Here is a 24,868-nt window from a genome sequence, read left to right on the forward strand (position 1 = left end):
GTCTGGCAAGAGAGGCTACTGGGATATTTGGGAGGCTTGGGACCTTTGTAGGCCAGTCCCTTTTGGGGAACAGCAGTGTATTATTTATTACAAACTTAAGAACCATATAAGCCAAGTGACTTCTGTTCTTCCATTCCATTTTCTCTTAGCACAGCCGTGACCTACCTCCTGTGAATCTGGATCGCGCCCTGGGCCAAAGGCAGGCGCCAAACCGTTGCGCCACCCAGGGATCCCCCTCCTGTGAATCTTATACAAGATCCCACAAGTCCTGTTGAACCCACTTTTAGCTTTCCATGCTGGAGTCCACCCTGCCCAGGGTGTCCCTGACTCAGCCTATCCTTTTGGTCACATCCTCAGGTGTCACATTTGATGGAAGACATTAGCTCCCTTAGACACCTTGAAGATGCATCTGATGCATTACAGCAAGAACACGCCCAGTCAGCTGGGCTACTTTTGGTTAGACAAGGAAAGGAAGGCCACAGAGGCTCCCAGTAGAACTGACTTTGCGCGTACAATGTGTTCACACATAAAGCCCTGTGGTATCATCTTTTACTAAGCCAGAGAGTTTGGGGGGCATTCATTGTTAAGCATTAAATTGTTAGTTATTGTCATTGACTAGAATAAGCTGTAGATGTGCCCGGGGGTGTTGAAACAATGCCTTCTGTGTGGGGCCCCTGTGAAGGAGCACTCCAGGGCTTCATGCACAATGACTTCCTGTCTCCAGGGCCTGGTGTGTCGTGTTCCTCCACCTCTGTTGGGCTACTTTTGTGGGTGTCCTGGGTCTTTGTTGTGGTCTTTCCACCATTGCTATTAACATTTACCAAAAAGGCACACACTTCCTCCTCGTAGAGCGAATAAAGGCTACCCACGTAGGCCAGCATTATACTACATCAGCCCTGCAGCTGCAGAGTACTATGAATAACCTACCTATTCAAGCAGTGGAACTCTGCCTAAGGACAGTGAAATCCTGAATTTCCATATGTTTTGATTTAGTTCAAATGTAGCCATCATATAACATACCCAGCAAAGTCTTGGTTTTGGTTTTGTCTCATCATCTGAATGTATAATTGCAACTTGAGCACCAGACTGTACCATCTAGGTCTCAACCCAATAGTCTGAATGTAAGGGATCAAAGTCAGCTCCATAGAGAAACTTGGCTCTCAGGCCTCAGGGGACTTTTCAGCAGCATTCCCAGGTACTTCCCTGAGTAAGAAGTTGCCCTAAGTGGTTCAAATGAGCAGTCCTCGTCTTGGACAGTCAGGCATTTCTACAAGGAAGCTAGGAGTCAAAGAGTTATAAATTCTGTGCCAGGTGACAGGAAGCACAGATACTTTTCAGACACTGAGAAGCTCCTGGATCTTGATAAGCTGTTCTTTCAGTTTGAGATTTCCATTATTAGAGGTTTTGAACAGCCCACTGGAGAGTTTTTGGGTGTTTTTAGAAGAGGGACATAGGAATCACCTGGTGAGACTCTACCTACCCCCTAGTTTCACTCTGAGCGTCTCTTCCTTGACTTTTCCCATAGAGTGTGATAGAGCAGGATTTGTTTTGAAGATTTTTGCTGTGTACAGAACACTGCCCTAGGACAGCTTGAAAGTATCTGGACACTCTCAAAGGCCTCATCCCACTCTAGCATTCTGAGATTTGGGGATCTAATAGCTATATTGGTGTGTGAACCTCCCCTTAGCTTAAATTCTTACCGAGGGACATGTGAACACATCCTGTGGCCATGGCTAGGTGCAGGCAGAGGGTACAGGGATACACAGGCCAGGTTTGGGCCTTAAGAAATGAAGGACTAAACCAGCCATGTTCTGGGGGCCAATAATGGCAAAGCTTAAAGAAGACTATGGTTAAGGAAGTGAGAAATGTAATTAGACCCCATTGTCTTGCAGAGAAGAAAAAAGATGGAGGCTTCTGAAAATATAGATACAGAGTCCTTTCAGATCCCTGTCCCCCACCCCTGCACCCCTGCATCCCCTGCATATCCAGCTAAGGTAACTGTGAAGATATTCCATTAGGTTTGGGCTACTTTGCAGGAAATGTGTTGTTGTAGCATGTTGGCCAACGACTTTTGTTCTGGATTCTCTGACAAGTTCAGATAATCTCTCACTAATTCTTTTTCCTAACTGCCCCCACTTCCACCCCATTAAACTCCTATCCCCTTACTAACTTGGACAAAACAGCTAGTTCACAATTTTAGTGCCTAAGGAAGTACTTGACATTGTAGCAACATTTACAATACAGAAAACCATGTGTTATTTAGAAGATTAGTCAGTTTAAGGAAGGTCTTTGTCACATACAATATCAAACAACTGATTCATTGGCTTGAAATATTTTTTTCGATTCCTGCTTTTGAAGCTAGGTAGATATAGCCTATGTGTGGGAATAGCTATCAAAAATGTCATGTCATTGAGGCATTGTGTATTCAGTTGTGGGTATCACATACACAAATTTCAGACACAACAGGAAATCTGATGTGCCCTCTCAGAGAGGAATTGGCAGAATTAAGCCTTTCATCTGTGTTGTGATGTGATTTGCATATTATTTCTATACTACTGTGTATTAGCTATAAATGCTTCATGAGAGCAAAACCATCTCTCATTGTTGTAACTGTACTCAAATTCAAGACTCAGGGCCAGAAACATGTGACATTAAACTTGCTTTAAGATAGAGACATCCTAGTGTCCAGGGGAAAGATCTATGAGTCAGAACACATGGATTTTAATCCCAGATACTGCTGTGTAGCAGAGAGAATTTCTCAGCTTCTCTTGGTTGAAAGCCTTGCTCAGGCTTAGAAGCATGAACATTGAATCAAAGAAACCTGAGTTTGTGTCACTAATAAGCTGAGTGATCCTGGGCAAGTTACTTAACCACTCCAAGGTTCAGTTTTATCACCTATGAAGTGGGCATAATAATTATACCTATCTCATGAGGGTGGGGTAAAGATTAAAGAGCATACAGAAAATGTCCGGTAAGTGGTCATTATTATTTTGGGGACTTAAGTTCCTTCATCATGATGATTTTATATGAGACTGCTTCCAAGAGTCTTTTCATTTTTGCTATGATCCTTAGGCATGTGAAATTTGGGTTCCTCCCTCCAGAGTTGAAGATATGACATAGAATTGGTCCCAGGAGCTCTGCCATGGATAGTACTTTTCTGTTTCTTCTTGCTGGGGTGACCATGGTGAGGTGGGAATGAACCTGCTTTCAGGAACTCAGAATAGGCTGGCCCGAGGTGCTGGCAGAGACAAGGCTCCACTGGTGAGTCCTCAGTAAGACATTGAAGGTGCCAAACTGGAGGCATGTGCTATAGATTATAGACTGGGCAGGAAAGATTCAGCCCAAAATGCTGACTAGGTTAGCAGGAAGGACATTGGGTCAAGGAGGGACAAGAAGTCAAGACTGAAGTCAGGTACTCAATCAAGAGTCCCCAGTTAGGGAGAAGCTCGTGTAGGGTCGTGCATGGAGGGGGACCTGAATGACAGCATAAAATGTTGACAGTTCAGTCTGACAAGAGCCATTACTGGAGCCCTGCTACCCAAAGTATGTGGCCTATGGACCAGCAGTATCTGCATTACCTCAGACATGGTTGGAAATTGAGAATCTCAGACCCCTACCTCTGATCTACTGAACTAGAATATGCATTTTAACAGGTGTCTGAGCTGGAGGGGTAGATGAATGAATGCTGCTCAGCCTATCACTTTAATCAATTCCTTTGAGATAGAGATACCCATATTAAGATTCTTTTTAAAGGGCTAAGTAATAAACATTTTCTAAGGAATAGAGAAAACTTCAGCCAAGAAACTTAAACAGGGAAACTTGTTTTTAGTTTTTATTTTTTCAAAAATCAAACTTGAAAAGGTGTCTTATAAATATGTCTTTCTTATGTGGTACAATTAACCACCAGCAACTAGTGGTTATTGCAGAATATAGCCAATATCAAGTTGTCCGTAATCTCGTGTACAACTAAAAGGCTAGAGATGCCCCCATAGAGAAAATCCAAGTGGAATTTATCAAATGATCCCATGACTGAGTCTCTGCTTTCTTAGTATGAAGGGGTTTTCTGTAAGACATCAAGTCAGATTTTCCTCACAAGAGGCTAACAATCTTTGATGCCAGGACACATTGATGGCGCCCATCAAGACTTTGTCCCAGGCAAAACTGTGAGATATGCAAGTTTTACCATCTGTGTCTTGCCATCTCTCTCACTTTACTCTCTTGTTTTATGGTTAAGGAAACTAAGGTTGGGTAATTTACCCGATGTGACAACACTTGTGGTTTCCAGAATGCGAATTTGAATGGGGATCTCCATTTCTGCAAAGCCTTGGATTTTGCCTCTCTGTTGTACGGCACTTACATCGTTGGCCCATTTGGGGTTAGATGAGGTGGCTGTCCTCAAAAAGCTTAAAGTTCTTGATTTAATCCTTCCAATTTTAATAGAATGGACATTTGTTTCAGCCCAATTCAGCAAGATCCTGTAACCCACATGCAGAGACATGAAATAACCAACCACAAAGCCCTAAAAAAAGCCTTATTCTGCTTAACTCAGAAACAGAGTGTTCCTTTGAGGTAGAGATGCTCATATTAAGACAGAAAACCAGTCAACTGGGACATATTTTCCAAGTAAAGGGAAAGCACTCGGACAAGAATTTTAAAAACATCAACATCTAAAAAGGCCTCCCATTCAAACAGGTCAGGAAGATTTCATTTTCTTTCATTTTGCTAGTATGGCACTTAATAGGAAGCACATCCTCCAGAAGATTCTGGGTTGTATCAATTTATGAAACATCAGACAGGGGCACAGTGTCTCAAGATAAATGAAACTTTTGAAAGTTTCTCCTCAAGAGCAAGACCATAATCCCTGACCAGTACCACGACTCAGGAGCTTGTGATAAATGCAGAATCATAGGTCCCACTTCAGGACTATCAAATCAGAATCTGCATTGTAACAAGATCCACAAATCACATGTATACACTTTCAAGTTTGACTGGCTGACCCAAGTGATATTTGGAGTCATTCTCCTGGCACCTGATAAACAGTATTCTTTATGCTTTACTACCTGAATGGGGGCTATGCCCACTAAAAGGGTGAGCTTAAATGGGGGTCTGGAGGGGGGGTAGTCTCAGAAAATTCAGGCTACTGTATTTGACATGTCACATATGATGCCAATTTTCAAAGACCCTATACAAAATGCTCTTACAAACAAAAGCTGTGTTGAAAGTTGAATCTTTAATGGACATGGAGATGGCCCAGATCTTGCAGGAGGTCAAAGTCCTTGTGAGCATCAGCTTTCTTTGTACAGAAATAAGAGGAGGCAACCAGTGGAATATCCCAGCTGCTAGAGCTCCCAGGCAGGGCAGCTTGGCAAAGAGCAGCAAGACAGCATGGCAGATGGAGGGCAGGACTGAGGGTACCATATATCCCAACCAGCAGGTAGACTGTAGGAAAGAATGAGCGCATTCTATACATTGACAGGACTGCCTTCTCTGCTTAGATGGATCGGGATTTATGGCCACCAGGAATTTGACATAATTAGGGCCAAGCCTCTGAATGGAAATGTCTTGACAATTGGATTCTGTCTGCAGGCTGGAGTTGGGGGTGGGATGGCCAAGGAGGGGTAGATTCCATCTATTAAACCCACTCAATCTGGTCTGAATTCTGTTGAGAACCCTTGCTGTGGTCCCTTTTGTTGTTTTTCTCCCATTCCCCTGGACTTAAAGACTTGGAAATGCCTAGACTTTCCCAGCCCACTTGGCCCAGAATCCTGAGTCCAGTTCCCTTCTGCTCCATGACCTATGGTTGTACAGAGAGACTGGAAAGCTGTAGGCCTCTTGTTCAAACTGCCCAGGATCACCCCCTTCCCCCGTTTCCACTGCTTGTTAAGCTGGAAAGGGACTCGCCCTTTCTGTGCCTGAATTTTCCCACCCGTGAATGGAGCTTATCATAGCATGCCCTTGAGAGGTGGCTCTGAAGGGCTGTCCTCAGGATTAAGGAGCTAATACATGTTAATATGCTGTCTGGCACACCATGCTCTGGCACATAGTGTGGGTAGCGATCATTTTAGGACATCCGATCTGGAAACTAAACCCAAGTGCTTTCACCCCTCACTTCCCAGGGAAAAGGAAGTGTTAAAGGATAAACTGAGGCTTATAAAATTTTTTTAAAGAGTTTATTTAGGCAAAAATCAATTGGAATTGGGCAACACCAAGCCAGAAGTGGCTAGGAGTATTCCCCCAACTGGAGCTCAGGGAGAGACTTCCCTAGAGAAAAGACAAAAATGAGGTTAGGAAATTATTGATTAACTATCACTTAAAGCCTAGTTGGCTGCTTGTGATTGGTTGTCTGTTGGTTTCAGTTCCCTGACCTTGAGGCATTTATAGGTTTAGATTTTGGTTTGCTTTTAAAGGGTGCCAGAGCATTAGAGTCACCTCTAATGGGCTCCTTGTTTAATTAATTTAACAGAAGAGTCAGACTCTCATCAGCTGTTAGTAAATTGAGGTCACTCTCCTCTCTGCCTGGGTCTCAAGAGTTTTAGAAGGCCCAGGAAGAGAAGGAGCCACTCTTGATGAGTACAGACCGGGATTTTGAAGGGTACCCAGCATAGCTCTGAGCATATACCGATACATCTTGACCACCCTCCCCTGAGCCAGAAGTCTGGGGACTGCACTACTACCTTATTTATAAACAATCAGAAAGTTCTCTTGGGAACAGGAGATAGGTTTGTTTAGGTGGCTCCTGCTTGGCTGGGAAGGCCTCTGCTGGATATAGCTGCTCAGCTTAGTTCTCTGCAGCTTGGCTAAGTGGAGTTCAGCTTGAGGTCAAGCTCTGTTGAAGTTGGCAACGTGACATAATGCGGCCACTGGGCTCGTGATAACCCCAGGGCTTCCCTTGGAATTTGCTGCTGTCCTACTCTCCCAACTGACATTGCAACTTCAGAAGGTTATCTTGGGGCTGCACGAGACCAGCACCGTCCATTCAATGAAGATAAAGCAAGCAGGTACTTTAGTGCTGGGGAGCTGCTTTAGCTGATGCGGAATATAGTTAGCCCCTCGACAGCAGAAGCTCAGGGGTATGCGATTATGCTGTCCAAATTTACACAGACCCTGCAGGCTGGTATTTTCTGCTTCTTGCTCACACTAAGCTGCTTCTTTTAGCTCCATCAGGAACCAGAGACCCATTAACCTTTAGCAGACTGTTTTTGTCTATTTGGGGGTTGCTGGTTTTTTTGGGTTTTTTTGTTTGTTTGTTTGGTTTGGTTTGGTTTGGTTTGGTTTTTTTTGGTGATACTACTATTGGTATGTATGTTGCAAAGGGAGAAAACCAAAGAAACGGAATCGGCCATCCCAGCCAGTACTTCACAGAATGACATACAATGTTTGCAAGGACTAGCAGAAGCACCATCACTCAGAATCCGAACAAACACAAAACCCTGCGTTTATTTTCCGAATGGATTCTGACAACAAAGTAGCAGTAACCTTCTTTTACAATAGGAACAAAAATCAGCAGATACTATTCTTCTATCCTTAGAAAATTAAGAAAGAGCTGGCTTATACTTGTGGCAAAGTAGCAAATTAGCAACTGAGGTCTCATTGGAGTCCTGCGTGCTTAGTAATTCGGTGTGAATAGAAAACTCCTCAGACAGGTCAATATGAATATTTCAATAAAGGTTTGAAATAGATGAGGAAATGCCAATAATCAAAAAGTTCCTGGAGAGACAGCGCAGCGGTAAGGAAAACAAAGTGAAAAAGTCTTGCAGAAGAATGAAGGAGGAGACCTAATAGAAAAATATATAGGAACAAATTTATTATACCTTATGCTGGGGAGTGTGTTTGTGGGTAAATGCCATTGTCAAAACCAAGCTGGGAATACCATAAGTGTCTTCGAATGATAAACTTTGATTAATCTTGTATCAGATATCTAAATTTGGTATAATGGTATTTATTTGGGCCACTTCATAGAGATCCTGGTTGAAACTGACAAAGATCAAATAGGAAGTCAATGAAATCCAATATGTTGACAAACTGCTCTTGCTGGCACCACATAAAAATAAGCAGAATCCAGATATAAGGTTGTCTTTAATGTAGATGGATTCTAGATAAATTCTTAAAGGAAAATCTTGGGAAATGAAGAGAAATCAGAGTTTACTGAGGATGAGCCAAGCCTGACCACTATCCATGTCCACTTTGGACAAGCTTATTAGACAGGGAGTTGGGGGGGGGGCAGGCACAGTAGACTCGAGCTTTCCCAAACATGTGACAATATATTTCATATTGTTTTGTGGACAAGATCGAGACTTATGAACTGAAAGCCAAAATAAGGAGATGTATTAGTAGCTAATGGAGAACAGAGAGCTAGTGGAGAACAGAAGATAAAACTACTGCTTTGTGGATGAAGATCAAAGTCCTCCATATGCCTGCATAACCTTGCATCTTCATTTTCCCCTCCCCCGCCCTTTGCCTTCTGTAACTTTCTCCAACACATCACACTCCCCTTATCTCTATGCTTTTGCGCATGACGTTCCCTGTCTCTGATGCTGCTCCCGTTACCTAGGCATCTTTAGAATTCAGCTCAAAGTCTATGTCCTCCAGAAAGAATTCCTAGAATTTCAAGATACAGCAGGCTCCCACTGAACACACTCAAGGTCACCTGTACTTTGTGGCACCTATCACTGTTTGCAATTATACACTTGTGTGCACACTTGCAATTATACACTTGTGTGTGTTCAGTTTATTTGCTCATCATTGTGTTCCCAGTGTGGAAATGCCTGACATAGAGATGTCACTCAGTAAATACAGGGAAAGTCAAGACTATTTGGACACATTATTTGTCCATTCCTGGAAGGATTCTAAATTCTCTCCTGAGATCAAGTCAGAGCATCCCAAGAGTGCTCTAGACTATACTCTTGGCTTTTACCATAAGAAACTTTGCAGGGAGAATGCTTCTGCCTTTGCATATGGAGGGAGCTTCACTACTGTGAGAATCATCTCTCCAGGGAAGGAGGAGGAGCTTCTTTTATTGCTGAGTTTGAGACAGTGAATTGGGTATGTGCAGCCCAGTCCTCTCTGTGCTCTTTCTCTTGGAAGTGACTATCTACAGAAAGCAGACACTCCACGCTGCTCCTGTGGATGTCTCATAGGGGCCAGTCTGCATGTGCTAGGTTGAGGGCTGACCAGCACTGCCTATGACTGGCTAGATAAACCTCTTGGGTTTTGGGATTTATTACTAGGGACTCAGCTTATTTGTGGATAAAAGTCACATTTTCCCAATATTGTATTTATCACTAACAAAAGTAATATCTGCTTTGTCTCTGCTCTCTGCTTTGCTCTTGATGCTAGGATTTATTTGGCACTCAGGATTTTTTCAGGCTATTTCTGAAACTCATGAACTGGAAAGACGGTTCACCTTTTTGGGGGGTGGGCAGGGAGAGCATGAGTGGGAGAAGGGGAGAGAGGGAGAGAGAAAAATCCTAAGCAGGCTCCTTGCTCAGTGCAGAGCTTAACACAGGACTCAAACTCACAACCCAGAGATCACAACCTGAGTTGAAACCAAGAGTCCAAGACTCAACTGACTGAGGTACCCAGGGGCCCCAAGAAGATTCCAGCTTTAAAAATACTTTTCTTAATAATGTCTGTTTGGGAAGACACTATTATTACTATTTTGCACTTACCTCATCTTTATGACTTCAGATAGATTAAGTTTGAGGCAGTCATTTGGGATATGATGGCACAAAGTGTTATGTTACTAACTTGGCCTTTGTCTTTTGTTAAAAAAGATTTATTTATTTATTTTTGAAAGAGAGAGAGAGAGAGGTCAGGGGAGGGCAGAGGGAAAAGAGAAAGAGAATCTCAAGCGGACTCCCTGCTAAGCATGCAGCCCGACACTAGGCTTGATCTTAGGCTTGATCTCACAAATCTGGGATCATGACCTGAGCCAAAACCAAAAGTTGGAGGCTTAACCAACTGAACCGTCCAGGCACCCATAGATTTTGTTTTTTTTTTTTTTAGGTGTCAAAATATTCTAAAGCAATGACTCTCTCAAATGATCAGAATCTAAAATTTAGAATCGATTTGATATGAAAGGAGCAAAAAGATAAGAAAATAGACCCATCGAAGGGGCTTACTCAGAACAAAACTCGTGAGTTCTGGAGGTATGAACAGAGTCAGTTCAAGCCCGACATTTTCTCAGATTTGGAACTGGCAATATATCTGAGATGCTAAGTGCTTTGGTGCCAGACACTGAGCAGGGGACCAAACAGACTGGAACCCTGCCCTTATATTCAAGTGGTGGGATAGAATGTGGGAAGGGTAGGCAGACAGACAAAATACAAATAAACCAGTAAACATACAGTATATCAGCCTATAAGCTCCAGGAGAGAAAAGTAAACTTAAAGAGGAGATTGGGCATAGCAGGTAAGGGGTAGGGGGCACCATTTATGCAGGTTAGTTTGGCAGGATGGCATTTAACCAGGGCACTGAAGGAAGAGAATGAGAATGAGCCATGTGCTATCCTTGAAGGAACATTCTAGATAGAGGGAACAGCAAATGTAAAAAGGCTCTGAGGTGGGCTTGGTGTTTCCAAGGACCAGCAGGGAGTGACAGGAGATGTGCTGAGATAGGGAGTGAGGGGACCAGACCATGCAACAACCTAGAGTTCACTGAACCAACACTGAAAGGAAGGGGACTACTCTTTTAAATTAAATAGAAAGTAGGGCAGCCCGGGTGGCTGAGCAGTTTAGTGTCTGCCTTTGGCCCAGGGTGTGATCCTGGAGACCCGGGATCGAGTCCCACGTCGGGCTCCCTGCATGGAGCCTGCTTCTCCCTCTGCTTGTGTCTCTGCCTCTCTCTCTGTCTCTCATGAATAAATAAGTAAAATTTAAAAAGAGAGAGAGAGAGAGATTTCCTCTCCCTCACCCACCCTTCCCTCTCTCTAAAAATTAATTAATTAATCAATTAATTAATGAAATAGAAAGCCATAGGAGCAGATGGGTCATGATCTGATCTCTTAAAGTGATCATCCAGTTGTAGTGTTGTGAATGGTGTTGGGGGGTGGGGGTGAGGGTGCAGAGAATCACCCTCACTCAGGAGCCACCTGCAACAAGCATGTCACAGTGGCCAGGCCAGAGCCGTCACTGCAGTGAAAGTCCTGAAGGAAGAGCAAGCAGAGGAGTCCAGCACTGTGTATATGGCCCCCCGGGGGGCTGGAGTCACCATTCAGTGATGGGCACAGGGGCAGGAGAAACAGAAATGGTGGCTGGGGATCAGGATTGAGTGCCATGCGTGTAAATCAGTCTGGAGCTCAACCAATTTAATGGGCATCTACAGCATGCACGATGGCCTGAAATCCTGAGCTTATGAAGGTGAATGTATAAAGTAATGCATGCTTATCTGTGCCAGAATGTCTTTCAATAGTAAAAACCTAAAGCTTGAATCTAAACTTTTGAGGCCACCACCCCTGTGAGCACCCTGGCAGCAAGGACATTATTTTCCACCATGACCCACACGATTCCTCCTCAAAGGATATGCTCTATAAACATCGCTGGGACTAAACTGGCCGACAAAGAATTTATGTTTAAGCCCTGATTCACAGTAGATCCAATCAACCAAAACCCTACAATTTTCTTTTTTGTAAACTTACTTAAAATTAATCTCTCACCCAGTTCAGCTCCCTTTTCCCAGCTCATTTTTCCAGATTTCTAAAACTGTATTGTAACATGGATAACAAGCTTTCACTCAGAGAGAAGGACACTTTCATGAGATTGAGAAAAACCGCAGGGCAGCGAAGTAATACACTCATTTTCTTTTCTCCCAGCAGATTTTGTTTCTAGAGTGTTTTCTGTATTTTAGACACAACCAACACAGTAAGAGACTAAAAATATAAATTAAAAAAACGGATCTCTACCCTCAGGAAGCTTGGGAACCTAGTACACCTCGTTACACCAATGTAACTAAATCACAGCGCACTCGGTGAGGCTCCCTGGCTGGTTCCCCTTCCCTGTGTCTGAGATCACCCTCATGGTCTCTGAAAGGGTGAGCCTCACACAGTAAGGAGGGAGTCCCCAGGAAGAAAGCAAAAATGAGTTGTTTTTAGGAGGAAAACAACCACCTGTTCAAAAATAGGACAGACCTTGTTTGCAAGATCTTTTCCTGTGTCTGGCTAGAGAGAGCTAGCTTTTCGATTACATGAAATTTCAGACACCAGGGGCTCTGGGGAGAATTCTCTCGTTCCTGAAGCTGCATTTGGCCAGAAGCCTTTTGAGTCAAGCTTTGGTTGTCCATCTCCAGTTCTTGCGCTGTCTGTGCCCAGGACGTGTCCTCGGAAGGGCAGGGGGCAGATGAAGGGAGGGTCCATGGTCAGGGTCTTAACCAGGCCGTCGTTTGTAAATCATTTGCTGTTTCTCTCTAAAGGATCAGATCCTTCTTAAGAGGATGCAACCGATGGTATTCGAATGTCAAAAACTATTTACAAGCTTAACTAGATCTTCCTGTTGGTAACAGTCCTGTGGCCAGCAGCTGAGTGTGTTGCCAATGGCATCAGGCTAGCTCAAGGCAGTTATATGTCCTTCCCACGGAGGCTTCAGTGACAAGGAAGCCATCAGCAGGACAACGGGGTGCCCAGATGTTGTGCCCTCTACACACTTCACACCACAGCATCTCCTTGCTGCCTACAGGCAGGAAATAGCACTCATCCTACAGCCTGAAGAAACGGGATTCCTGAAGGAAGATAGCCTCCCTGGAGGATCTCTGGCAACTGTACCTGGAAGCATCATGAAATGGCCTCTTTTATTTTACTGCCTTGGGGACCAGACACGTTTGTATCTTTTCAATAGTGCCTGATCTCAGGAATAGAAATTACAGCCAAGCACTTGTGGGATAAAAATGCTTTATAGCAAGCCTTGAAGATGACTCTTGCCAGGTTAGGGGGCTGAGGAGAGCCTTGGATTAGGATCCCAGTGAGCAAGATCTTAGCTTGTGTTCCTCCAGACTTTCTGCCTGACTTTGGATAAAGTCACTTACAATTTTGGGTCAGACTAGATAGCCTCCTGGGCCCTTCAGGATTAAGTGCCTGTTATTCGAGCCAAGGGGTGCACAGAGGGCTGTCAGGTCCAGGTAGACTGCCTGGGGCCAGAGTCTAGCCACACCAGGAGAATCAGGGTTTGCTATCCAGTCATATAGCATCCTTTTGCTTGGTTTAGGTTACTTAGAAGCCTTAAAAAAAAAAAAAAAAAAGTAGCATGTGCCCAGTGGGAAATTTGGAAAATAAGGGAGAATTTAAGGATGCAGATAAGCACCTGAAAATCCATGATCTCAAAACAACTACCAATGCTATATGGGTCCATACCCTTCCAATCTTTATGCTATACTTATGCTTTGTTCCTGAGATTATGTGACCTATGTTCTGTGTGACCTGCTTTCTTAGCTCAATCCTGCATTCCCTAAATAAAGAAGCACTGAAGGATCAGCCAAGCACCTGCCCCGTGCCAGGCTCTGGGAAACACCATAAACAGGTTGAGTGCTGCTTTAGGGAGCTCATGGTCCAGCTTTTCCATATCATTAAGAAATTTCCATAGTCACAATTTCTAACATCTACATTGTATTCTTAAAACAATCTGTTGTTGCCGTCATTTTATTTTGTGTTGCACAAGTGGAGATGATCCAGTTCATGGGGAGAGCGCAAGAGGAAGGGGGTAGGAAATGGGGTCCAGTAAAAGGGTAGAAAACAAGACAATGAGATGGAAGACAGAAGGAAAACCATTAACGGGGAAACAAAGTGTAGAAGCAAAGAGGGTGAGTGGGGTTAAGAACAGCCGCTCTGAGCCCAGGAAATCACTGGGTGATTTTGCATGTGGAGTGAAAACCACAAGCTCTAGAGGCCAGCAGGTGACTTAATACTTCTGTGCCCCCATTTCCTGGTATAGAAAACAGGGCTAATGGCCCTCACCTCCTAGAGTGGTAGTGAGGATCACATGAGCTACATAGAACATTGAGTACCTAGGTACTCCATACATGATATGATAGCCTTTATTAATCACCCTGCTTCAATAATGCAGAATAGATTGTATCAAGGGGAAAAAGGGAAGGGAGGAACCAGATGAATGAATGAGAAGTCTGATTTACTGATTTTGTAAGTACAGTTATCCTCTCTGACCTACACAGCTACATGTGTGTGTCAGAAAAAGATGTGCCTGGAAAGGGGTAACTGCAAAGAGTTTAATAAAAAGGATGTTATCTGGGGTTCCTGGGTGGCTCAGTTGGTTAAACATCTCCTTTGGGCTCAGGTCATGATGACAGGGTTCTGGGATCAAGCCCCAGGTTGGGCTCCCTGATCAGTAGGAAGCCTGCTTCTCCCTCTGCCTCTCCCCTACTCGTGCTCTCTCACTTTCTCTCAAATAAATAAATAACATCCTTTATTTCTTTTTTTAAAGCCATGGGCAGAGAAACCAACCAGGGACAATGAAGTGCCTCTGAGGCAAGTAGCCCCGGGAAGTCAGTGCCACCTCTAAGCCTAAAAAGCAAGGATAAAAAGAGGTCTTAGAACTTAACAAAAAGCTCTAGGATCAGGAGATGTGGCTTTCGGTGGAGGATTGTAGCCACCAGCTGCTCAGCTGATATGCTGTGGCGGGGGGGAGGGGTGCCATTGGCTGAAATCATAGCAAATCAAAGGGCAGCGGATGCCCCATTGGTGCCCTCTGCAAGGGGTGGGTTTCCAGGGCATTGAGAAGAGCAGGGAAATGCAGAAGATGATCTGGAAGGGAAATGGAGAAAAAGCAGCACATCACTAGTTTCTAGCACATAAAACGGCAGTTATCCCTTGTCATTTATGAGTTTACCCATCAAATACCATTTGACAATGTGTCGCCTGTACTTCTGGAGACCATGTGTCCCTGGGTCCTGCTGCCGCAGCGTGACCACACACCTGCATCCCCCCATCCCTGGGCACACACACACAGGTTGCCAAGTTCGGGGACCCAGGACTGCCAGGTTGAGAGTTGTCAGGCCCCAGGAAAACCACACGTCCTTAAAACCCGTGGCACTTAATGTTCAACTCGAATGATAAAATATGTATTTATCAGCATTCCTCTCCTTATCATTCGAGGGGCTGTATTCTTGTCAGACGCTTCTCTTGGGTCTATAGTGAGAAAGATGTTTTGTGGTTAACACCACTGGGGAAAGGCAGACGAGACCAAGAGAAAGATGTCGTATATTTAGCATTTATTAGTATTTAATTAACAGTGATACAAACTAGCACCTGATAACTTTCTCTTCTTCCCATATGCCCCCTGTTTGAGAAGGCTGCAGTGGTCTGGGTGGAGAGAGCACGGGCAGGCAGAGAAACAGCCAAATGAAATTCCCCTTAGGACACAGAAAGCAGCCATTCCTCTCCTTCCTGTGCTATGTGACATTCCTGCCAGAACTTTCCTGACAGCGGAGAGAAATCATGGCTATACATCGCAATACAAACACAGCCAAGAAGTGGAATTCCTGTTGGCATGAGTTGGTTTAATATCATAAGAACATGATGTTGTGTCTGAAAATTACATGGTTTATGTATTTAAATGTTCTTTACTATAGACTAAGTGTTCTTATTGAAAAAAAAAATTAGTATATATTTAGGCCCTTTAAAAGAAACCCAAACATCTGGCAGGTTACCTTTGAATTAATAAGTCTGTTGTCTATTTAGAAAGGGTTGAGTGGAGCCGTGTGTTTCAGGAACTTGTTTTAATGTGTTTTTCTGGTTTCTGTTTTTATTTCATTTATATATTTATTCCCAACATCAGTAGCCCCTATGGTTGGTTGGGGAGGCCTTGCTTCTTAATTTCCAGTTTGAAAAGAAGTAAAAGGTGACAGACTTGGTGGAAAGTACAAAATGTGGAAGATAAGGCACATTGATTTCTCTTCTCCCACAAGGACGGCAGATACAGTCCGGGGTTCAGTGGTTTGGGTGTTGTGTTCAGAGATAAGGCCCTGGGGCCAAGTGCCCTGCACCAATGCAGGAATGAGTGGAATTTAACTACTTTATTTATTACTGAGATTTCACATAACTTTGCTCCAGGTTTATTAAATTTCCAAAATGTTCTTTAAGTCATCCTGATTATGAACTGTTTTTATCTGAGGCTTTTCTGATTGGTTAACCAATTCCACAAATTCCTATGTGACCTTTCCTAATTTTTTCCCAGGCTCTGTTTTAAAGAATGATTTCACTGACTACATTCTTTTTTTCAAAGGAAGTGTTGGGCTTCTGCATTAGATTCTACTCACAATCCATAAAATCATTTAGAAAGCTATTATTTGCCACACAACGACAAGAAGTTGAGAGTCCCTCCTCCCCCTCAAAATGTGTCACTGGTCTGAGAACATGATTCGAGGTGGGTAAACTGGTTTAATTTAAATACTTTTGCAGATTCTTCTCTTCTTTCCCAGGCCATTACCCATAATTGAAATGCAAATGTTTATTTTTAAAGCTTTAGAGCAATTTGGTTGGCTTTCCTTGACTGTGTTTTTTAGCCGTTTGGAATTTGTAATATCAGATATTAGAGTACTAATACCATTACCAGAAAGGCAGACTGGACAACATTCTAAACCTCTCGAGGAGCCAGCTAGAATAAGCATCTCTTGGTGAGGGTACATAAATAAGCCCTTTGCCTGGTTTTTCATGCCCAGAACAATAGGCATCAAGGCAAGGGATCCATAGGAGGGATGAGTCTGGGCCAAAGAACTTTGCTGCCACTTGGGAATATTTAGGGAGAAAGAAATGAGACTCAGGTGGTGTTTTCTTCATGCCAGGAACAAGTTTGGCAGAGAATCAAATCAGAAGGTAGATTTTCATCAAGAAGTCAAATTCCAAATGGCCTCTCTACTTTTGTCAATTTGGTGTTTTTACACACAAGGACAGAGGGAATAGGTGGAGACAAATCTCCTAAGTTGGTAACGATTTGTGACGAACCTGTGGATTTTCACCCAAAATAACCCATACATTCCAATGTAATTAGAATTTGGTTTAGTTTGGTTTGGTTTGGTTTAGAGAATAACTTCTAGTCTTCCTTCTCTCAGAAAACATCTTAGGCAGTTTTCAATAAAATGTGCATTGACAAATAAGGTTGTTAAAATAGAAAATCAGAAGGTATATATACAAGGGGAGATTTAAAATAGTTACTGTAACTTAACATTAAATTTAATTCTGAGCTTCTTGGAAGTTTAGGGAAAGAGGAAACACAATGGGTTACATTGTTTTCAGCATCTGATGAAAGGGAGCATTTCACTGCTTCAGAAGATACTTGCTTTTCCTGTTACTAAATTTTAAGATGGTTGTATCCAATGGGCCCTTATATGTTTCAGAGAAAATACAAAGAAAGAAAGAAAGAAAGAGAGAGAGAGAAGAAGAAGGAAGAAGAAGAAGAAGAAGAAGAAGAAGAAGAAGAAGAAGAAGAAGAAGAAGAAGAAGAAGAAAAGAAGAAGAAGAAGAAGGAAAAAGAAAAGAAAGAGAGAAAGAAAGAAAGAAAGAAAGAAAGAAAGAAAGAAAGAAAGAAAGAAAGAAAGAAAGAAAGAAAAAAGAGGCTTTTTACATCCCCAGACAAAATCTGGGAGCACAACACTAAAATACATCCAAGAAAGTAAAACCAGCCATTGATGGGGTGGAATTGATGAGATCAGTGAATTTTTAAAATCATCTCAAGGCACCAGGTAGCATATATTCTAGAATTAGGTGTCCTACATGATAAAACATTCTTGGGGCACCTGGGTGGGCTCAGCGATTGAGCATCTATCTGCCTTCGGTTCAGGTCGTGATCCGGGGTTTCCGGGATCGAGTCCCTGATCAGAATCCCGGCAGGGAGCCTGCTTCTCCCTCTGCCTATGTCTTTGCCTCTCTCTGTGTGTCTCTCATGAATAAATAAATTAAACCTTTTAAAAAAATAGATAAAACACTCTTAACATCACTTTTTAAATGTACGAGTAGTGGTTTTCCTTTGCTTTGTATAAAAAATGATGCGAAAATAATGGCATTCACTTTTTAAATTGGTATATTTTGGAAATTCCGAGGGTTCTAAGAATTCTAAAATGAAGGTAGATGAAAGTAGTTAGGATAGCATATCCTACAACATGAATTTCCCAAATGGGTTTAATTGAATATGGAAATAAGTTTTCTCCTGCAATATTGTAGTTTGTCACTGGAACTATTTTTTTGTTTGGTTCCCTTTGCTCTTAAAATGTAGCAAAATAATGAAAATCATTATCCAGGATTTGTTGACATAGAAAAGGGAAGTGCTAAATTTATGAGTGGTCAGTGGAGTTTGGTGACCTCAGCAGTGCTCCCTGTCGCAGGAGAACCATCATTTCTACTTAGCAAAGATATAGGATATCTGGGGATCGAGACGGTTTCCAGTGGGCTCACGCTAAGCCCTTGGGGGAAAAAGTGACTGAGTCCTCCAAATTTAACTTAATTGGCATTGTGGGAAAACTTCCTTTCCACATATCAGCCCACGCTGTGTACTTCGTGTAAACCGAGGATTGTTACTGAGAGAGCTAAAGACGGGGCGTGGTTTTGCACCACAGTTTCCATGATCCACCATCTTGTGTAACAAAGTCGCTCAGCAATGTTATAGCAGGACTGAGCTATAAGGAAAACACAAATTCATAAAAACAGGGTTGTGTTGGCTTTTAATTGCATGAGGATTTAAATGATTCCACTGTATTCCTCCGTGGGTGTTCTGTCTTCATTCAGAGCAGCCTTACTTTTAATGTTTCTTTGTTTAAATTCCAAGAACAGTCCTTCTTGTAGTTCTTTAGGTAATCTCTTTTTGCATTATGACTTCCTGACATTCACAACACTTTGCAAATGCTTGAAAGCTTTATTAAAGCATTTATTATTTCAAGTATCTATTAAAGAAATTTAAAAAACTAACAAACCAAAACTAATTGCTGTAGACTTTGTTACCTTTTCTTTTCTTTCACCTCATCCTATGGCCATTGATAATTCTTCCATGATCTCCCTTAGCTTGGTGTGTTTTAATGCGTTTTCATGTTTTCCCTCACTATTTGCTAGTTTACTTGCCAAACTATGAGACTAAGGACTGAAGGTTTCTCCACTACCCAACATTATGGCTCCTTATTTGTTAGCACTCACTTACTCACTGTATGCGTATTTACTAAATATCTTACTCTACACATATTTGATAAGTATCTGTTACATGTGGAGCATATTTATGTGCTAAATGAATTTTAGATTTCCAAAATATTCATTTGAACCCAAGCTAAATCCAAATGCATACTAATTACATGAACTCCAACAGCAAACCCTTGCTCCCGTGGCTTCATCATGCCACCCATGCCTTAGCTCCAATTCTCAAAGGCAGCAGGAGACAGAGATAGGATCACAAGCCAGAGAGAAATTGACTTGTATTTAATTTTGGTGTAGTAAGGAGAGGGGGGAAAAAACCCTTGTTTTTATAAAACATAACAGTAGAATTATTGGGAAGAGAAATGTCATCATGCATGAAAATATTTTATGGCCCTTCTGGATGGGAAAGGAGGCCCCATCAGGTGAGGGGATATGACTGCAGATATCCAGGGCAAGAGATGGCGGACGTGATTACTGTGCATAAAGCCAATTGATGTAATATTCATTTCTAGCAACAGTCAATAGGGGAGTGGGATGAAAGCTATAGTCAGAGACTGAGAGGTTGGAGGACCAGGGCAGGAGCCTGCATTCATGGTGCAAGCAAATGACCAGTGAGAAATTCCTAGGGACTGAAATGGCATTAAGTACTTTTAAAAACAGTGTTTCCTAGTTGTCACTTAAAAGACATTTCTCTACCAAGTGGGATATGATCTCCCCACTACCTTCAAACCTCAGGACAGCCCAGATACCTTCAAAACAGCCTTGTAGTAACAGGAGTTGTATGGCACCAGTAGAAAGGGGTCTGGGATTCACATTAAGGGTGGGGGTAGGGTGAAAGTTGTGACTGGTAACTGGAGACAAGATCTGACTGAGAATCTGGTAGAAATGGGAAATTGGAACAAGGGAGAGACCTAAGTCTTCAAGAGTCTGCAGATGTTGGAGTCCTCTAACTCATAGGATGTGAGATAGGCCAGAGTGATCTGAATTTAAGTTTTAAAAAACAAATGACCTGAAAGTTTGCAGGATTTGAAGGTAACAAGGATGTTGATACTTAGAAACCACTTTGGGTCTCTGAGGCTTGGCTTCCTCATTTGTAAAATGGGCATAAGGCATTAAGGTAATTGAGAGGATTAAATGAACCATTCTAGGCAAACTGCTTTCCATGGTTGCTTTGGACATGGTAGCCTAGCAGTAAATACTCCTTTACTCCTCCCTGAAGATATATGCTAAGATCTTCACATGTAGGCACAAGAAAGGCCAAATGATAATTTATATCTATAGTAGTTGGCTAATATTAATATCTATTGACAAGTGTGGATAATTCCTGGAAACAAAAACAGTTCAATGTGTAGTTCAACACAATTGCATCAGTGATTCAGCTAACATTAATGTATTTGGACAATTTTTTTAAAAAAATATTTATTTATTTATTTATGATAGACATAGAGAGAGAGAGAGAGGCAGAGACACCAGAGGAGGGAGAAGCAGGCTCCATGCCAGGAGCCTGACGTGGGACTCAATCCCGGGACTCCAGGATCGTGCCCTGGGCCAAAGGCAGGCGCCAAACTGCTGAGCCACCCAGGGATCCCCCTATTTGGACAATTTTGAAGTTAACTGTGGTGGCTTAAAAAGTGACCCCAAAATTTTTGGTACTCCTTCCATTAAGAGGTAGGGTCACCTTTTCCCTTTGAATCAGAGTGGGTTCTATAGCTGCTTTCACCCACAAAATATGGTAGGATCTTGTAGAAACAGACTTTGGACTCTCCCGCATCTGGTGCTGGCCTTAAGGCCAGTAGCTTTCACTTCCTATCTCTGGGAACACTTACTCTTGAAACTCTGAGCTGCCATTTATGGAGGCCAACTAGCCTGAGACCATCATATCATGAGGAAACACAAACTTGCCATTTAGAGAGACTGTGTGTGTGTGTGTGTGTGTGTGTGTGTGTGTGTGTGTGAGAGAGAGAGAGAGAGAGAGAGAAAGAGAGAAAGAGAGAGATGCTTATTCAGTGCTTAGCCTTTCCACTCTCCAGCAATTCAGGGCTTCCCAACTGAGGGCCCAGACATCATGGAGCAGAACCAATTCAGGCAGAGTGCAGTAAACATGGCTTGGTTTTGCTCCATGATGTCTGGGGCCTCAGTTGGGAAGTCCTGAATAGCTGGAGAGTGGAAAGGCTAAGCACTGAACACTGTGCTCTGTCTCAATTTCTGACCCACAGAATTAGGATTATAAAAATAATAAATTGTTATTCTTAAGCCACTGTACTTTGGGGTGATTTGTTATGAAGCAGTGGATAGCCAGAACATTAATGTTTGAAATTTAATTCCCAATATTACTTTTAGGTAGATTCAAAAATAGGTGGTTCCTAATCTAACTTTAATAGGTATTTTAATTTTTTGTTTGTTTGCTTATTTTTGTTTTCTTATTCAGCCATCATATTTCAATGTTTTAAAATTCCCATAAAGGAAGTTGATTTCAAGGATATTAGGCAGCAAGTCCAGGTAAGAGAACATGAGTGAACTATAGAAGCAGATCCACTTAAATCCCAGCCCACCCACTTACTAATTATGTAAATCTGGACATTTGAAAATATGTTTAAAATAGCTAATATAGACCAGGTACTGAACAAATGCCAGTGGCTCTCCCCTTTCATCCCCTTATTCCTTTCTCTTTACATGTCAATGCCATTTTAAAAACAAGAAGAGAGGATTGGTGTGGATTTTGGAGTCAGAGAGACATGAAATTCGAATCTATGCATTATACATGGTCTTAGAAAAATTATTTCAAATCTGAGTCTCAATTTTTTTCAATAGGATTACTGAGAAGATTAAATGAAGTAATTTATGTCAAAGAGCCAGAATAAATGCTCAACAAGAAGTTACTACTGTCATCATTATGATTCATGTCAAACACAAATATTTATAAGATAATATTATGAGATTAATCTTATGTTTAATCATACTTTGGGGGAGCAGCAAAGGACATTTCAATCACTTCATATCTCTTCTGTCATGAGTTTCTCTTCCTCCCCAAATAAAAAGGAAATTAATGTATGCTCCAGTAGATTCAGCTAAATGGAAACCACCATTTCTTAGGAAGCAACGTTCTACAAAGTCTATAATATAAACATGGCTACAGGGTTTATCTCTTGTATGAGTCAACTGTTTAAAAAAAAAAAAAAAGCATTCCCATTTTCATGAGCTCTTTTATTCTTATTTTTATCAGTTGTAACCACACTGTCCATTCTTATCTAAGCACCTTAGCTCAATCCTGCAAAAACATGTTCCTTTTTAAAATCAGGGTAGTCAAAGGACCTTTACACATATCTATAGAGAGCTATATTTCCTCTCCATCAGAATAAAGGAAATTGAACCGAGATGGCCTAATACAGACTATATGGGATTCTGGAATCTTTGGGGTGACAGAGCACCCACTCACTATCAGCACTTTTGAATAGACCAATTGTTGCTCTGTTTTGGAAAAGCTTTAGAAACCTTGTCATTGGCACAAATAAAACATTGAACAGAAAAATTTTCCTCCTTCTGCATTTTTCAGACCTGCAATAGTACCACACAGAGGCATAGTTAAATCCCTTTGGGAAGAATGTAGGGTAAGTATGAAGTATCTTTTGCTCCACTTATTTCAAGGACTGGTTGTGTCCTTGCTGCCTTCCTGACTTACCATTCTATATGTATCCTTCTCAATGCCATGTACTTGGTGGATGAAGACAAGCTTCCCCAGGGAAATTGTAGGATTTTTTTTTTTTTTTTTTGGACCTTCCTTCAGATCTTTTGCTAGAACTCTCAAATTCTACAAAACTCTGCGCACACAAAATCACAGCCTTGGAAAATGGAGTATGTATAAGGTATGACACATAGTTGATCTGTTCTTAGTAAATATTGGTTTTCTTCCCTACCTACTAGGAGATCTACCCTCTACATCTTTGACTTCAAAACCTCATGCTGAATCTGAGTTGTGTTTGGGGATCTGTTACCCTCTGAGATAACAGCAAGACCAAACTGTCTCAGTATCTACCAGTTAGAATAGAAAGTGCTTCTTACAAAGTAGCAGGAACCTGGGAATTGATATTTGGTTCTGCTTACTTCTTTTTTACTCCCTTCCCTAAGGTGACTTTCTAGAAACTCCACACTACCTTACTGCTTACTGATGGAAACCCAGTTTGCCAGCTCAGAGGAAGGATGCTCCACCCCAAAAGTAGTATGGCATAGGGTAACACCTCTTTCTCCTGGCTTCTTTGGAAATTGAGCAAGACCAGCAAGAAAGAAGTAACCAAACATAAGACAGAAGTAGTTAGACTTCACAACAACCCGTACTGAATTTTGGGAATCTAATTTATAGGAGTCTTTGACTGGATAAAGACAAAAAAGCTCAGTCTGAGTTTCTATCAAATGCTTTTTGAAAACAACAATGGGACTGGTTTAAAAATACATGAGTCAGAAGCATCCGGATTACATTTCCAGGGATTTATCCAGGGATTTAAAAATTTGGAGGAAAAGAGTCTTGGCAACCAGCATTCAGGGTTTCATGAAAAGCTTTCAAACCAATTATACCTACCTTGCCCTGAGATAGCTCGTTAAATAGGCTTGCCAGCCCCAGGTGATAGGGTCCTAATGGCTTATAGTCATGATTTGCTGTTTGGGATTTCATCCCTACTGCTGGTCAGCCTGAGAAGATGAGAAGCGAATTGTGTTGGAGCCGTATCTCTGCCCTTTCTCTGAGAGGCAGTGCAGGGTTTCATTAGACTTGAGTGTAGGACCACCAGTTCCCTGAAGGCATATTTTGTTGATCTTGCTGTTTAAAGACAAAATTATCTTGGAACAAAACTTTTCCTATTTTTAGGCACATGGTTGATTGTGAAACTGGACTGACTCTTCAGGGCTTATTTCATAAACACACCCGAGACTGTCTCAAGAGACAGAAGGATTGATGCTCTTGCCATGGGCGGTTCATGATGAGCTCAAATGGATCTTGAAAAAAACCTGACATCCCAGGGGGTTGGAATTTGTAGGGGAAGAGAAGTGTGTAGAACTAACCAGGGAACCTAGGGTTTTCTGAGTGTCATTGTTCTTTTCTTTTGGCTCTCCAGGAAGCCTACAGGCTGGGGTAGGTACAGACCCTGAGCACTTTCTGGGTTCCAGATGAAGAAGCTTATAGACAAGGCTCTGGCTTCTCCCCGCACTGGCTCCAGGTCCTCCCTGCATTTCTGCCTCCAGAAGGCCCTGCAGAAGTCTGAGCTCCCTGAGCTGCCACCTGGTCCCAAGGCTGAAAGGAGAAGGCCGAAAAGATGATCCTTTGAAATAAAAGAGAGTGGGAAAGACAAAATTGGCCTCTCCAGATCACTAATTCATGTCTCTCTTAAAATGTTCTTTAATCTTCAGCTTCATTTATTCCATCCTGGCCCAGGGGTTTGTTTCCATAATTTGGGAGAAGCAGCAAAGAGCTTGTCTGTCATCCAAGCATGGGCTGAGCTGTGATGGCCCTGGGAGGGAGCCCCAGCTCGGCTCCTGCGCTGTAGGGGCCCTGGCTCGGAGCCCAAGCCAACCATGGCCACCTTGTCTCTTTGCCAAGCCCTGTGAGTTCAGACCTTGCTGCAATTTACAGGCAGAGCTCCTGCCTGCTGTCCACATCCTAAAGCTCAAACTTGACTTCCCCCACAATTCCATATAGTAGGAGAAAAAGGTTACAATCACAAGAAGTCTCCAAAGGGGAAAATTCAGTCCTTACCCTGATATCCC

At 42.4% G+C, this 24,868-nt stretch overlaps 1 long non-coding RNA gene across 2 annotated transcripts; it reads left to right on the top strand.

Moving 5' to 3' along the window:
* Positions 1–6,883: 6,883 nt before the first annotated feature.
* On the top strand, positions 6,884–24,564 carry LOC111091389. 2 transcript variants are annotated; one of them, XR_005355232.1, is made up of 4 exons: positions 6,884–6,998; positions 16,224–16,364; positions 22,668–22,722; positions 24,220–24,564. It is a non-coding gene; the product is annotated as an uncharacterized LOC111091389 (long non-coding RNA). The 2 variants fall into 2 exon arrangements; XR_005355231.1 differs by lacking the exon at positions 6,884–6,998 and adding an exon at positions 8,856–9,042 and having other exon boundaries at positions 24,220–24,561.
* Positions 24,565–24,868: the final 304 nt, after the last annotated feature.

The sequence above is a fragment of the Canis lupus genome, chromosome 2, assembly GCF_011100685.1.
Source record: "Canis lupus familiaris isolate Mischka breed German Shepherd chromosome 2, alternate assembly UU_Cfam_GSD_1.0, whole genome shotgun sequence".
Lineage (NCBI taxonomy): Eukaryota > Metazoa > Chordata > Mammalia > Carnivora > Canidae > Canis > Canis lupus.